This window comes from Muntiacus reevesi, chromosome 15 (genome assembly GCF_963930625.1).
Source record: "Muntiacus reevesi chromosome 15, mMunRee1.1, whole genome shotgun sequence".
In the NCBI taxonomy this organism is placed as follows: domain Eukaryota; kingdom Metazoa; phylum Chordata; class Mammalia; order Artiodactyla; family Cervidae; genus Muntiacus; species Muntiacus reevesi.
Window position 1 is genome coordinate 13736656 of NC_089263.1, and position 16361 is coordinate 13753016.

Below are 16361 nucleotides of genomic sequence, written 5' to 3' on the forward strand. Positions count from 1 at the left end.
GGTAACCTGCTCCAGTATTCTTGGAAAATTCCATGGACAGAGGAGCCTGGTGGGCTACAGTTCATGGGGTTGCAGAGTTGTACAGACTAAACCATGCACACATACACGCTAACCAGGCATAGTGGGATGTCCTAGGAACCCACCGAAGTACCAGGGAACAGACCACCCAGCTGATTCACTAGATGGTTCCATATACTGCACACCAAGCTCAATAGAAAACACCTCCTCCCTGCCACCATGGTGAATGCAAAGAAAAAGGTTTCAGCCCCAAAAGACAGAGCTCAAAAGCCATTTAGGGTAAAGATAAAGAAATAAGAATCCAGCTTGCAGAGGAGGACTTCCTGATGGAGTAGGGTAAGAACCAACTCCACTTTCAAAGGTGTTTATTAAACATCAATCTTGCTCCTCTACAGCTCTACTTTCTGAAAGTTCCAGGTTTCTTCTCACATAGATTAACAAAAGATGAGAAAGAAGAGAATTAAAAAAAAAAAAAAAAAAAAAAAAAGAAGAGAATTTTTCTTTTAATGCAGTGAATTTCAATCCCCTCATCTTGAAAACAGGACTGGCCCAGCTGATTGGCACAAAAGTGGCCATTTAGGATACAAAGGGCTACTCGACATTTTTTTTTTTCTTGTATATTCTGTAAAGAATGGTGGATTCCCTTCAAAATGAGTCTTATCCTTGTGAGGCTGCAGAGAAGCATTAAGAAACCCTTCAGAGGCCTGAGCACACTTACCACCCAAGCCCTCAGGTCACACCTGGAGAAACCGAGCCCCAAAGGGTTCATCCCGACTCTGTTTCAGAGTCTTCCCTGTAGTTGTGGGACCCTGGGTCAGCCACCCATCGGCTCTGAGTTCTGTCTCCTATAAAATGAACGCGTTTGCTGAGATAGGGCATCCCTGGTGGCTCAAACGGTAAAGAATCTGCCTGCAGAGTGGGAGACAAGGGTTCAATCCCTGGGTTGGGACGATCCCCTGGAGAAGGAAATGGCCACCCACTCCAGTATCCTTGCCTGGAGAATCCCATTGGATGGAGGAGACTGGCGGGATACAGTCCATGGGGTGGCAAAGAGTTGGGCATGATTGAGCTCTTCACTTTCACTTTCTTTTTGCTGAGATAACCATCTGCTCAGTGGGTCCATGATTTCTGACTGTTTCCAGGAATCAGATTCTCTCTGGCAGCTCTGTTCCAGGGTCCACACCCCCAAGTTTCCCTTGAAGGCACGTCAGTAGCGCACGATTCCCACTGCCCATCATCCTTCTTTCCTTGGCCACCTCCTGGCAATTCTCCAAGTCCTGGTTCCCATGTCATCAGTCATGCAAAGATACACTCCCTGGTGGCCACGCAGTTAAGTTTCTCCCATCCTGTCTCAACTTTTCATGCACTTACTATACTGCCCATCAAAGCCGCTTTTAACTGTATATTTGCAGTTCTGGAGCGGCCCCTGAGAGCAAGAGACCCGGTTCAAAGAGAGAAGAGCTGGGTAAACCCTCGATGGATGAATTCAGAAACAAAAGAACAGATTTCATTTTGTGTCTTTTCACACAAACACTTAATAATAAGGCAAAAATGATGCATTTTGAGAAAATCACCACTTTGACATGGCATGAGCTTTTTCTTCCACCCCAGGACTCCCCACGCTTTAGAACAAGTGGGCTAAGGCCACAGATGCCCTTATGAGTTTTACTGGTAACTATTTACTTGTGACTATTCCCTTAGGCAAGGCTTCTCTGGTGCCTCAGCAGTAAAGAATCCACCTGCCAATGCAGGAGATGTGGGTTTGAACCCTGGGTTAGGAAGATCTCCTGGAGGAGGAAATGGCAAGTCACTCCAGTATTTTTGCCTGAAAAATCTCATAGACAGAGGAGCCTGGCAGGCTACAGTCCATGCGTTTGTAAAGAGTCGGACGTGACCTAGCAACTAAAACAATGATTACCCTGGACTATTACCTTGCTGCTCCCCACCTCACTACACTGCTGCCCTTTTGCAACATGCACATGCCTTAAAATATTCTGACCCTTTAACAGGGGGATGTGGCTTGTTTTTGTTCCCAAACACAATTGGCCTAATCTGCATGCTGCACCTAAGTGGGCAAGACAGACTACATGCTAAGGCCTAAAAATAATTTTGGGGAAAAAAAGCACCTCTGAATATCCAACTTCCTTTGCTAAAAATCTCACCCTTTTCAAGTCAGGAATTTCTCAGGGAAACTTTTTTATTTCCCTTCCCCTTAAGGGCTCATCAGGATTTTATGCCAATGGATGGGAAGCTTGGCTTCAGACAGGATTTCCTGCCTCATCTCTACACCTTTTGGTTCAGTCGAGTCCCAAAGCAATAAAACGTATTGACTTTGCCTTCCTGCCATTCCCAGCAAGTGTGAGGCTCTCATTACAAATCAGTTTTGGCTTTTGTTTTCTAAAATCCAGGCGTTACTCTAGTAAATGGCATGGAGTGGCAAGGAAAGGGGACTCGGACACTCTGCCTGCTCCCCACCGACTTCTTCCTTTTCCCTGGGTTCCCAATGCCCCTGCTGCCTGCTTCCCTTGGAGTCATTATTAGAGCGAAAAAATGATGTGTCTGCTTCTGCGAGCATCTCTCTGGAGGGTAAACTGCTTCAGGGCAGGGCTGTGTCTCACTCATTTTTGTGGTCTTAATCCTTGGTGCATATAGGAGTTCAATAACTCTCTGATGAAAGAATGAATGAATGAAGACCATGTCTTTGATGTGACACCATTCAAGGTAAAATATGCCTTTTGGTTGATGTTTAGTCGCTAAGTCATGTCTGTCTTTTTGTGACCCCACAGACTGTAGCCTGCCAAGCTCCCTGTCCATGGGATTTTCCAGGCGAGGATACTGGAGTGGGTTGCCATTTTCTCCTCCAGGGGATCTTCCTGACCCAACGATTGAACTTGAGTCTCCTGGTTTGGCAGGAGGATTCCTTACCACTGAGCAACCTGGGAAGCCCATACACCTGGGCCACCCTAAAATGGGAGGATACGATGAGGACAACGGGCACCCCAATCATGGTGACAACCTCAGGATTGTGGCTGTCACTTGTTAAGTGCTTGCTATGTGTCTAGGAAAACCCACATATTATCTCATCTAATCCTCACAAATTATTCTCTGGGGTAGGTAACCCATTTTTAACATCCCTTGAACAGATAAGGACTATGCTTGGAAAGAATATGCAATTGAGGTGACATCACACCCCAGGGGAGCCAAGGTTTTTTCTTTTTTTAACCTACCATTAAAATCACTCCTGGGGGGAGCTTCACTGGTGGCTCAGTGATACAGAAACTGCCTGCCAATGCAGGAGACGCGGGTTTGGTCCCTGACCCGGGAAGATCCCACGTGCCTCGGGACAACTAAGCCTGTGAGCCACAACTACTGAGTCCGCGCTCTGGCGCCCGGGAGCACAGCTCCTGAGCCGCAACTGCTGAAATCTGTGCACCCAGGGCCGGTGCTCTGAAGCAAGAGGAGCCATCACAATGGGAAACCCACAGCTGGAAAGCAGCCCCCACTGGCCAAAAACAGAGAAAGCCCACACGGCAGTGAGCACCCACCATGGCCCCAAATAAATACATCAGTAGGATTGAAAAAAAATCACCTCTGGGGACTTCCCTGGCGGTTCAGCGGTTAAGATTACATGCCTCCAATGCAGGGGATTCGAGTGCAATCCCTGATTGGAGAACTAACATCCCACATGCCACACGGCATGAGCAAAAATTAAAAAAAAAAAAAAAATCACTTCTGATTATATACGTGGGAAATAATGAAATCATTAAAAATGATTCTAAGGTGGCTTGAGAGAGGTTATATTTTGGAAAACGCTGCCCTGTACATGTTGTGTCCCCAGTCTGCTGGGTCAGTTTTCTCTTCTGGGAGGGGGATGGTGGGGTAGAACGTGAACTGGGCATCTCCTCTTCTTCCTGTTGACCTTGCTCTCTTCCTTCATCAATCCTGGCCCCACAGAACGCAACAGGAGAGCCAATGGTGGTCACGGCACAGAGACAACAAAATAAAATTAAAACAAAAGCTTTTCAATGCTAGTTAGCCCCCAAAACCTGCAGTGTATTTTTTTTTTTAAACTCTCCCAGGGTTATGCGGGCCAGCCCACATGCTTTCTGGAATTTAGTATCTCTGCCAAATCACTCTGCTGAGATGGGAGTGTTCACCGATGGAGCTGACAGATTTCAACATTGCTTCAAAGCAGAAGTTTTAGGACATGACAAAGGTGTGAGCTGGGGCTGGGGGCTGCAGAAGAAACACTGTCTTTTCTATAAATCTACAAGACTGGTGAAAAGCTTGACGTAATTAGAGAGGAGCTCCTTTACTGGACAGACAACAGTTCTCGCCTTGGAGCTGGGAGCATACTCCTGGGGAAAGGATGATAATTGGGCAGCAGCTGTTTGGGTGGGCTTCCCAGGTGGCTCAGTGGTAAAGAATCTGCCTGTCATGCAGGAGACCCAGGTTTGACCCCTGGGTTGGGAAGATCCCTGGAGGAGGAAACGGCAACCCACTCCAGTATTCTTGCCTGGCGAATCCCATGGACAGAGCAGCCTGGTGGCTACAGTCTAGGGTGGTGCAAAGAGTCACACACAGCTGAGCATGTGTGCACACATGCTCAGTTATGTCCAATTCTTTGCAAGCCCATGGACTGCAGCATGCTAGGCTTCCCTGTCCTTCACTATCTCCTGGAGTTTGTTCAAACTCGTGTCCATTGAGTCGATGGGCCCATGCAACCATCTCATCGTCTGTCACCCCCTTCTCCTCCTGCCCTCAATCTTCCCCAGCATCAATGTCTTTCCCAATCAATCGGCTCTTCATCCCACGTTACAGATGAATACACTGAGGGTGAAGAACGAGGTCAAGTATAGAGCTTGCCCAAGGTCACACAGCTGTTAAGTGGCAGAGCCCAGGTTTGAAGGTTTGACTCTCACACCCAGGGGTACAGCTTCCATAGTATCGAGTTAGATATAATACGTGAAGCTATCACGGCAGTGCTAAAGGAAGCAGCCCATAGGCACCCATCCCGTTAGGAACAGCGTCAGCCCTTCCAGGACGCGCACACCTGCAGCCTTGTTAATGACGCACGCACCACTGCTTAAGACGTACAGTTCACAGCAGCGGTTCAGCTGAAGCACTCTAAATATAGCCTCCCGGGAAAAAGCGTCCCCACATGGTGCCTTGTCTCCAGGCTGGGCACAAGAGCGCTCCGGAAGCGACATCAGATGCTGCAGTCACACTGCTGTCCCTGAAGGGCATCCGGGTGGCGCCCAACAGCCGCAGGGTCTGAGCGCACAGGATCAGAGACTTGCAGGCTCAGACCCGGAGGATGCTGGGGGCCTCCCTGCCCTGGGACTCCTCCCCACCACTCCCGCCTCCTGCCTCACTTTTCCTGACTCACTCTGGTGTCCCTGGAGGTTGGTGAAGGGCACTGATGCAAACCCAGCTGTGAAATTTAGAGCCACGGATTCCTGCGGAAGGCGAGGGGCCATGTCACGAGATGCCGCCTGCCTGCTGTTGCTCCTGATGCCACGAGTGAGCCTTGTGAGTGCAGGGACGGGACGGGAGCCAGGCTGTAAGGGGGCCCGGCCCTGGCTGTGAAGAGCACCCCTGGCCGCTGCTTTGAAGCCCCTCCAGGTCCCTTTGGTCCCGAGAGATGTAAGGAATGATGCTGCCGGGAGCCCCTTATCCAGCAAATGCAAGCAGCCTGCCCAAGGCCACACAGCTACTTGGCAGCAGAGCTGGTAAAATGGAAGCAATGACCCCCAGTCAACGCCTTCCTGACTACACCCCCCACACACACCCCCTCCCCAGGCCTGGCCTTGCACCTCTCAGCTCTGCCTGCGGGTCTCAGCCCCCCGGGGGCCTCGATCCCCCCCGCCCGGCTCTGTGTCAGCTCCTGCGCAGTCTTGACCCACATCGTCACCTTCTCTGCTCCATCTCTGTGGTCCCCTCCCCTGCACCCCCTCTCCCCCACTGTGGCTTCTCCACCCATCACCTGCTCAGCCTCCCTCCTTCAAGAAGCTCCCTCCCAGCTTCTCCAAACCTTGCACCATCTGGGGCCTCTCCCTGCGCTTCAGCAGGTTCAGGTACACCCCAGGCTCACCTAGCCCCCTGGGAGACTCCAGCCCTCGAGCCTGGTCTGGCAGAACAAGAACTCAGTTCAGCTTCCCTTGCGGACTTTCTCCGGACCATCCACCAAGAGGAGCTCCATGTGTCCCTGGGGCTTGCTTCCCCCTTCTCTCCCCTCACTGATTCCTGAGCCAATTCCCCACAAGGGACCCCTCTGGCCTTCTCTCACTCTCCCCCACCACCCATGGCCACCACTCTCTCGTTGCCTGTTTCTAAGAAGACAGTGGCTATTTGGTGCAAGCATCCCCTTTCCAGTCCTCTGCACTCCAAAATATTCACTTGGATCCCATTTCGTCTAGTGCCCAGCCTCCAAGAATGCCAATATCTTTGCCCATCAAAGGATAAACTTCCTGCTCATGGCATCTTCAGAACACGCTTCCTGCAGGACTCCTTTTCTCTCCAACCTCTTTAACTCATCTTCTGCATCTGGGAACATAATTTGATCTCACTTCCAGCTTTGATAATTTAGTGACCCCTCTGCATCCTTTCCTAGGCTATTTTCAATACCACCCACTCTTTCCCCCTACCCTTAAGGTTACCACCACCTCCTTAACCCCAGCTCCTCTGACCCCATGGAAACAACATTCTCAAACATCCTCTAGACCAAGGCTCCCCAACCTCTGGGACCTAATGCTTGATGATCTGAGGTAGAGCTGATGTAATGATGATAGAAATAAAGTGCACAATAAATGTGATGTGTTTGGATCACTCTGAAACCACCACCGCCTCCCTCTCCTTGTCCTTGGAAAAACTGTCTCCACAAAACTGGTTCTTGGTGCCAAAAAGGTTGGAGACTGCTGATCTAGGCCTTTGAGGTGTCAGTTCTAATAACTAGAAATGGATTTTCATTTTCTCTAATCCCCCAGCAGCAGCTGAAACTGCTCACGTTTGATGTTTTCTTCTTTGGACACTGTCCCTCCTTTGCAAATGGCACCTCATTGCTTTGCATGGCTCCCTCTTATCCCTGGAGTTTTCCTTTAGCTGCTCCTGATTCTTGCCTGGAGAATCCCATGGACAGAGGGGCCTGGTGGGTTACAGTTTCAGAGTCAGACATGACTGAGGGACTAACACTTTCACTTTTCACTTTCCTTCTTCGGCCCATCACACCTGGGGCTGACTGGCTGTATTCTCTTTCTATACTCTTCAAAGCAAGCAGTCTCTGCTGCAACTATGTGAGATCTATTCTATAGAAGGGATTTTCATATATGCAACCTGGTCTAAACTTTCCTGCTGCTTAACCTCATTTAACTCACCTTGAGATACCAACATTCAGATGCCTGTGACTACCATCAATCTACCTGCTCAAAGCTCATCACTGTTTTCTCCTAATCTCCTCCTCCTTTTATGACTGTGACCACTTGTCACTCAGTCTGTGTGGGCTTTGCCATTCCATTCCATTCCATTCCAGAGATGGATTCTCTGGAATCCATCCCTTCTGCATTTCTACTGTGACTATCCTCATTCAGACCCTTGTTGATTCATTCTTTGAACCACGCAGTAGCTCTTCTCATTGGTCTGCTTTCCACCGAGTGTCGCATGCTTGACACTATTACCACATCCACCTATAAAAGCCAGACAGTCCCATGGCCTAAATCCCATGGGGTCAGGACCATGTCCTTCCCTTGACCTTCAGAGCCTTTTCACATCATATCCCACAAACATCCGAACGTGGTTTGCTATCTCCCAGCCTTCCACGCCTGGGCCTCTTCCACACTGCATTCCTGTATAGAATGTTCCCCTCCCTCCTCTAAGGCCCAGCTGAAATGTCAGCTCGGCCTGGAAGTACCCCTGCCAGAAATCCTTTCCTGCTATCCTTCAACCCTCCAACAAGCAAGGGCTTCTCAATTCACTTGGTCATCACTCATATGCCAACTCATCAGAGCTCTTCCAGTTGCCCTTTGCTTATGTCTTATTTCTCCCACTAAACTTTCAACTCCTGCTTTCAACAGGTCTCCTGGACATTGTTTCAGAAGCCATTCCCACCCAAGGGGCTTCTCTGGTGTCTCAGACAGTAAAGAATCTTCCCACAATGCAAGAGACCTGGGTTTGATCCCTGGGTCGAGAAGATCCCCTGGAGAAGGAAATGGCAACCCACTCCAGTATGTTTGCCTGGAGAATCCCTTGGACAGAGGAGCCTGGCGGGCTATAGTCCATGGTGGGGTCGCAAACAGTCACATAGGACTGAGCGACTAACACTTTCTTTCACTTTCCCCACAAGCTCAGGCCCTCCCTGACTCATGAGCAGAAGTGGTCAGGCATGCCACCCCCACCAGCGAGCAGGGACAAGACTTAGTCTTAAAGCTGGAACACAGGAGCAGTGCCCCATATTCACCTGCTATCTCACGGAGGAGTAGAATCAAGCAGTAGTTGGCTTCTGCTTTAACTTTCTGCTCGCTTAGCATTCCAGCTCTCCCTCGGGGATGGAAGCTGCCCTGGACCCCAGCCTACTGGCGGGATGGGTGCAAGACTCCATCTAATAGTAGGACATCTACCCAAGCGCTCACCCCCTGGCCTAGCTTTTGTGTGGCCCGGCCCCCGGAGGACGGACCTAGCCTGTCATATGCCATTCCAGATGGCTCTCCATCTGGATCTAGACATTGCTGCTCCCCTGACTTTAAATATCTTCTGCTTTCCAAGGCATCTGTCTGCCGTGTCTCCTTAAATACGTAACCGAGTCAGAGTGCATCAGGCCCTTTTGGGGGGGCCTGCACCCTGGACTGTGGACCTCTTCCCCCCAGAATCTACCCATCAGCTAGGTCTGTTTCCTGCACATCAGCTCCTGGCTGCCGCCTCCTCCTCCTCCCTCTCCCTCCTCCCCTTGCTGTCCTCCATCAGGCCATGCTGCTGAGTTCCCAGGATGCTTTGGGCCTGGGGCACGCCCCCCCTAACCCTCTACAAAGAAGGTCAATGTCCGGTAAGTTTCCATTTCCCCCTCTGCCTCCCGCTCAGAGCCTGGCACATTATGCATTCAATAAGTTTTGAAGATTTCTGAAGGAAGTGTCTGAGGGTGAACGCAGCAAAGCAAGCGGATGCTTCCATTCCCAGGGTGGAGGAGAGGGCAGGTTGGCTCTCTCCCACTGCTCTTGAACCACGAAGTCTCTTTTTTTTCCGAGAGCTGTTTGCACACCACTTCTAACAGGCCTGGCTGATTTCCTGTTTCCAGGGCCCAGGGCAAATACAGTTCAGTGCCCATAATAGCAATCAATTACGGCTATAATTGAAACTTCCGGCCTGGAAAGAAACCCTCACCCGAAGGCCTCCAAAGAGAGCCAGGTTTCACTCCAGCACCTTCCCCGCCTCTCTGCACCCACGCTTCACATCCGGGCCCAGGTGTTTGGCTCACACCCGGGCGGCACTTAGCAGAGCCAGCGGGCAGCGGCTGCCCACACACAGCCGTGAACTGCGGGAGCTGGGGGACAGCTGCCCAGCAGCTTCTATGACCCCTCCTTTTGCTTTGCTGTTGTTCACTTGCTCAGCCACGTCCGACTCTTTGCGACCCCATGGACTGCAGCACGCCAGGCTTCCCTGTCCCTCACCATCTCCCGGAGCTCGCTCAAACTCATATCCATCGAGTCAGTGATTCCATCCAACCATCTCATCTTCTGTTGTCCCCTTCTCCTGCCTTCAATCTTTCCCAGCATCAGGGTATTTTCTAATGGGGAGGGAACAAAGGCACTGACCTTCCTCCATACACGTCTACCCCAGCAGGTTCGAAGGGCACATGCTGAAACTTCTGCCTGGGTGTGGGGGGAGATGAGGAGGCCTCAGCTGGACTCTTGGGAGCAGGTATTGAAAACACAGCAGGGGACCTATATTATTTTGGCCACACCGCATAGCATGTGGGGTCTTACTTCCCTGACCAGGAAGTGAACTCACACCCCCTGCGCTGGAAAGCAGAGTCTTAACCAGTGGACCACCGAGAAGTCCCAGGAAAGCACTGTTCTTACGCCATTTGGCAAGGTGAGAAACCAAGGCTCAGAGAGGCTCAGTGTCCTGCCCAAGGTCACAGAGCTGTGTGGGGCAGGTCCGGGAATTAAACTTTGCCTGTCTGACAAAGTCCAAACCCTCCCCCAACACCCTCCTGCCAAGAGGGATCTTTGAAGAGCTTTTCAGATGCCATAGTTGTATGATGGGCCCACGTCTCGGTGGGATTTGAAACCAAGTAATATGCTCCAATACTTTGGCCACCTGATGTGAAAAGCTGGCTCATTGGAAAAGACCCTGATACTGGGAAAGACTGAAGGCAGGAGAAGGGGCAGAGGATGAGATGGTTGGATGGCATTACTGACTCGATGGACATGAGTTTGAGCAAACTCCAGGAGGTGGTGAGGGACAGTGAAGCCTAGCATGCCACAGTTGGCGGGGTTGCAAGGAGTCGGACAGCAGACAGTACTGAGCGACTGAACAACAACAACAGAGTTTGATTATAAGTGGCAACTTCTATCTCACTGGAAATGACCTTTTGCTTATTCTTAATAGTTTAGGTCCTTAGCTGACAAGTACAATCCCACTCAGGTGGTGACCTGGGCCTCCTTCACCAGTTAAGGGCTTGCTGGAGCATATCACATCATAGGAACAAACTCTCAACCAGAAGGTATTCAGACTTGGGATCACCTCTCATTCCCCCTTCCATCAAGGCAGCAGCCAACACAGCACCCGCCAAAGTATAGGCCATGTATCTTGGAAATGTCAGAGGAGTGAAATATTCATGCTCGCTAGCAGTAGCATTTGTGTAACGCAAGAGTCACATCTGGGAGCCTCCACATTCCTATCTGTGAAATGGGGACAACCATACCAGATACTCTGCACTGTGCAGAGAGCTGATGAGTTAACAATGGGAAAGAATTTCAATGGAACATAGACCCAGAGAATATAAAATGCAGAACCTCATTCCTGTGTCCTCAGAAAAACAAAACTGAAGGACTCAGACTGATTTCAAGTAAATGCCTGGTTGACAGAGGAATGATAGCTGTGGAATTTTCTCGATGATCAGCAATCAACCTCGCAATCAACCTTCCTATCAACCTTGGGAAGTCCTGCCAGAGTCATGAACGAGAGATGACCCAGGGCGGGCCAGTCTTACCAAGCAGGCTGAATTGAGTTTTGTTTGTATGGCTGGACTGGTCTGGTCCACTTGGGATATTTTCAAGACTGGTCTCTGTTTTCAACTTTAACTGACTCGAACCTGAACTCCCCTGTATTTATGTTCCCTGCCCATAAACATAACCTGTGTCCCAAAACCTCAGTAACTAGACTGCAGCTTGCTTCCGTTTGCTTGTCCCGAGCTGCAACTCCTCCACGAATCCTGAATAAGCTCATCTTTCAGGGCTTGCCTCAGTTTACACTGAGGTCAATGGTGGAATCTGATATTGGAATTCACACTCCCTTTGTTCAGAGCTGGGCCCCTCTTGGCCCTTCTCGGGGAGTCTGGAAGAGCTGCCCTCTCCTCTAGCTTGAAGTTCTGTTGGGTAGGAACCCCCTACACAGAGGCTCCCTCCCTCTTTCTTTCCAGCCTGGCAGGGACACTAGTCCCTCTATAAGTGTTGCGGTGGAAAGGGAAGAAAAAAAAATGAGTTTTTTTTCTTTTTCTTTCCTGAGAACAAAGAAGATAAAGAGAACAGTGGGCAGGCCTGAACATTCCTAGCTTTTTTTTTTTTTTTTTAATTTTAACTGATCTTAACTCTGCATGTCTGTAACTAAGTTTGCTTTTCTACCCCCTAACTCTGCAGGAGCTACACTTCACATCTATTTTTCTTTGTGTTAGTTGCTCAGTCGTGCCTGACTCTGTGCAACCCCATGGACTGTAGCCCACCAGGCTCCTCTGTCCATGGGATTCTCCAGGCAAGAAACCTGGAGTGGGTAGCCATTCCCTCTCCAGGAGATCTTCCCAACCCAGGGATGGAACTCAGGCCTCCCGCATTGGAGGAGCCACTGGACCACCAGGGGAGTCCCCAGCTTTCACTTCGGATTTGCTCATTTCACTGCACGGCAACTGAGGCCTGGAAAGACTGAGCCCTTTTCTGCTCTGTTCATCAAAGTGACCCCTCAGTGGTGAGCTGTTTGCTTAGGTGCAAACCACTGCAATCTCAGGCTTGTAAAAGAGAAGGTTAAGATACGATGGTAAGTGTAAGAAGCAACAAGGACAGACTCTGGCCAAAAGCATGCCTGCAGCAAGCATATTGTGAGAGGAAAACCACCGAAAGGGACGGGGAGGGGCCGGCGGTTCTGCAGGCTCTGCTCCGAACCTCCTCTCCTCTGGATGGGCTCCACGCACCGGCCCCCCGCCCATCCCCACCCAAGTGCTTCTAAGGCTGCGGCTCTTACTGGGCTGAGGCTGGGACAACCTGACTCAGAAGCAGCAGCCTCTGAACCTGGGAAAAGCTGCCAGGAGGAGCAGCCCCAGCAACACGGCAGGCTGGGAAGGGCCCTGATGCTCAAAACCCCGTGAATGAAACTCATCCCAGTAGTGTCACTCACGAAGGATGGGGTGGCTCTTATTCATCCATTCAACCGCCAGATCCTACGGTCTGCCGAGGTGACAAGGTGACAAGCACCTAGGAGCTGGAGAACAAGGCCCTGCCTGGGTCAGCGGACACCCCCGCGGGGAGAGGGGACCACAAACCATCGACGGATAAAGACATCACGTGTTGATGGGTGTTGAGAGGGGGAAAGCGCAGGGAGGAGGGTACAGTTTAGCTACTGGGGGAGGGGGTGGGGTGGGGGAGGCCTGTTGTTTTATCCACAGTGAAAGCACGTGCTGAGGGCATTCCTGTTATTACCTGGTGAGGCCAAGGTCAGAGAGCTCCTAGGAAGGAGTTCCAAGGAATGTGTTTCTTTCTAAAGACTCACTTGTCCAACAAAAGCCACTGCTGCAGTGAATACACCAGGGCAGTGCAGGCAGGCCCTCCCCCTAAGACGGCATCGGACAGACCCTGGAAGTAGGAGAGGAGGCAAGCCACTTGGGTATGGCATGGGAAGAGTGTCTTCAGGCAGAAGGGAAAGAAAACGCAAAGTTCATGCGGTGGGACCCTGCCGGGAGCATTCTAAGAAGAGAGGAGTCTGGGGGAAATTGTAGCAGGATGGGGGACTTGGAGGGCGGCAGGGATTCTGCTCATTAGGACTCTCGTATTTCTAGGATACCGTACTGGGGAGACTTGGTCTGACTTGCATGTTTGCAGGACCCCCTCGCCCCGGGTTGCTGTGCTGGGAAGAGTCTGGTTAGACAGCTACTGAGATGGTCCAAGTGAGACAGAATGAGTCGGAGCAGGGGGACAGGGCAGGGGCCTGGGGAGAGGAAGGGGACACCCCGGATGCATCTTCACAACAAAGTTGCAGGAACAGCTATTAGTGTCATCAGGGCCTCTCTGGGACTGCCCAGGGGGTCTTGTATCATTTACAACTGACTTGACACTCAAGGCAGCTAACAGGTCATCATGCAAAGAGATCAGCAGGGCTTCTGAAGTGGAGAAATGACCCTAGCCAAACACTCAATCCCTACTGACATGAGCAACAAAGCATGCGGGGACAAGTTACGTGAAGTTCATTTTGCAGCCAGGGGAGGACAATAGACCATAATAGAAGCAAATGTCTACACAGAAGCCTAGCAATTTTATGGACCTGTATGAGGATTGAGGATTATACATGAATTCCAATCAATATGCCATTGATGAGTGGTTCCTAACATGCACGTGAACAAGGGAAGAAGTTTCCCAGATCACAATGAATCTGGGAAACATTGGGTTAAATGACATTGAGCTAGTTTTTTGGCACAGGACTTTTCAGGACCTTTACTACATTCATGCACATCACTTGTTTCCAAAAGCAATCTTTATCAAGCTTATTTCTTGTTTTGTTTTAATGAAGCCCCTTCCTAGAGAAGTATTATTTGAAACACTTTAGAGCAACAGTGAAAAGATGGATCGAATCACTTGAGCATCTGCTCTGTGCACTAATACCCCATAACTCACAAAAGTTTTCTGGGATCCTGAGCTGAGTGTTGGGGTAACAAAGAGAAGTAAGGATGCCAAGCATCAGGTGGTGGTTTTATAGGCTCAGAGGGAAGCTCCTCCCTCAGCTACCATCTGTCTGCCCCCTAGACTGCCAGGAAGAGGGGGAGGTGGCAAGGTGAGACCAAAGTCTGGAGGAATCCAGCCTGCAGGGTGCTTCTCCTCCACAAGTCGCCTGGGCCCTGTAACCCTCCCCATGAGCACAGGAATGTGGAAAAGGCCTCTGTGAAATGCACGCCTCTTTATTCATTCATTCACTATCTTGCCATGATTTGCAGCATGCAGGACTGTAGTTCCCCAACCAGGGATTGAACCCATATCCCCCTGGTTGGGAACATGGAGTCTTAATAACTGGACAGTCAGGGAAGTCCTTGCACATGTTTTTAAAGCACATTCCTCTTTTCTCATCACTTGCCCACTTGTACTAATCACATGGGAACAAAGGAAAATAACACATGCAGAATAAGCTTCTGAGGCCATTTTGACATAGATCCCCAGCCCTGAATATTCACTGAAATTACTGATGCTGAAGCTCCAATACTTTGGCCACCTGATGTGCAGAGCCAACTCATTGGAAAAGACCCTGATGCTGGGAAAGACTGAAGGCAGAAGGAGAGGAGGGTGGCAGACGATGAGATGGTTGGATGGTATCAATGACTCAATGGACATGAGTTTGAGCAAGCTCGAGGAGATGGTGAAGGACAGAGACTGGCGTGCTGCAGCCACAAAGAGTTGGACACAACTTAGCGAAAGCCTCTAAGTCTTCATTACAGCTCCCAAGAAGCTGACATTAAGGAAACTTTGAGGAGTCTTTTGCAAAGCCTTTCCCTGGGCCATCCACTTGGAGCTGAGAAGATCCCTTAGAAGGGGGTGGGTACTGTTACTCAAACTGGAGGAAAAGAGAGCCCTGTAGACATTCTAAGACCTGCCCCGGATCACACGGCTCACGGTGGCAGAGCCCAATCCACAGCGGGGTCTGGGTCAAAATCTGCTCTCTTCCTGATACACCAGGGCCTGGTTAACTCACTGCACGGCTGCCCAACAAGCAGAAGGCCCTGCTGGAAACTGTATCAAATGGGCCAGCAAGACCCAGAGATGGAGTAGACTGCAGGAATTTAACTCAGGGCACTGTTCTGAGCCCGAGCTGTCTAACCAGACCCCAAAGTGGTAGAAAGATGGAGACGGGGCAGAGCCCAGGGCATCTTGTACATGTTCTCCAACATGGAACTGTGGGCCCCAACGTACAACGCTGACAGAACTGGCTCTTGTTTCTTTTAATTCCAGAGCTGTCCCTCTTGAAAACACTGATGGTGAGACTTAAAGGTTCACAGACTTCTCAACTGTAACTGTAACTCAGCAGATGGCTCAGTAGAGCACAAAATTTGGGGCAATGGGCAGCCTTTGACCTGCCCTCGGCTGATGGTTGGGGTCACTGAGAAGGAAAATAAGTTGGAGTGGAGAAATGTCATGGTATACAAATATCACTGCAAAAAAAAGAGATGTCAGAAGGAATACATTTTTCATTCTCTCTACAAATGACTCCATCTATGACATGGTAGAAACTCATTTTACACATCAGAAATCCAGAAATCCATAAAATCTCTCCAAATAAGAGTCTCCACAGCTACAGCATTGCTCTTTCAGATAGGTAGGGAATTTACTGGCCTTCCTGGACCACAAGTGGTGCTATCCAAAGCAGATCTGTTTTACAAAAACATTCACTTTTAGTTTCAATTTTACACCTGCACTTATCGTATAGATATTTGTACTACTGTTTACTATGCATAATAATCACATTTGCCAATTTTCACTGAAAAGTATCATTGATAAAACAATTGGTACTTATTACAAATGTTACATATGTGTTTGTGTGTGTATATATATATACGCTTCTTATGTTCTACCAACTTGAACATAGAATTTTAAAGCTAAATCATTATTTTACTATCAATATTGACTCTCCAAACCATGCGTTTTAGATCACTTTAATGAACTAGCTTAGAAAGGAGGTCACGGGTCAAAGTGTTTAAAATGAAATGTTAAAAATAAAATAAAATAAAATAAAATGAAATGAAATGTTAACTATAATTTTTTAGCTTACTGTATGTGGTTGGGAAGATCCCCTGGAGGAGGGCATGGCAACCCACTCCAGTATTTTTGCCTGGAGAATTTAATGCACAGAGAAACAGTGGGCTACAGACCATAGGGTTGCAAAGA

At 49.6% G+C, this 16361-nt stretch overlaps 1 protein-coding gene and 1 non-coding gene across 3 annotated transcripts in view; one reads left to right on the forward strand and one right to left on the reverse strand.

Annotated features, from left to right (window-relative positions):
- The window catches only part of SLCO3A1 (solute carrier organic anion transporter family member 3A1), a 366445-nt gene that overhangs the window by 167982 nt on the left and 182102 nt on the right, over positions 1–16361 (reverse strand). The gene's annotated exons all lie outside the window — the stretch shown is intronic.
- TRNAD-GUC (transfer RNA aspartic acid (anticodon GUC)) lies at positions 4421–4491 on the forward strand. Its single transcript has one exon. It is a non-coding gene; the product is annotated as a tRNA-Asp (tRNA).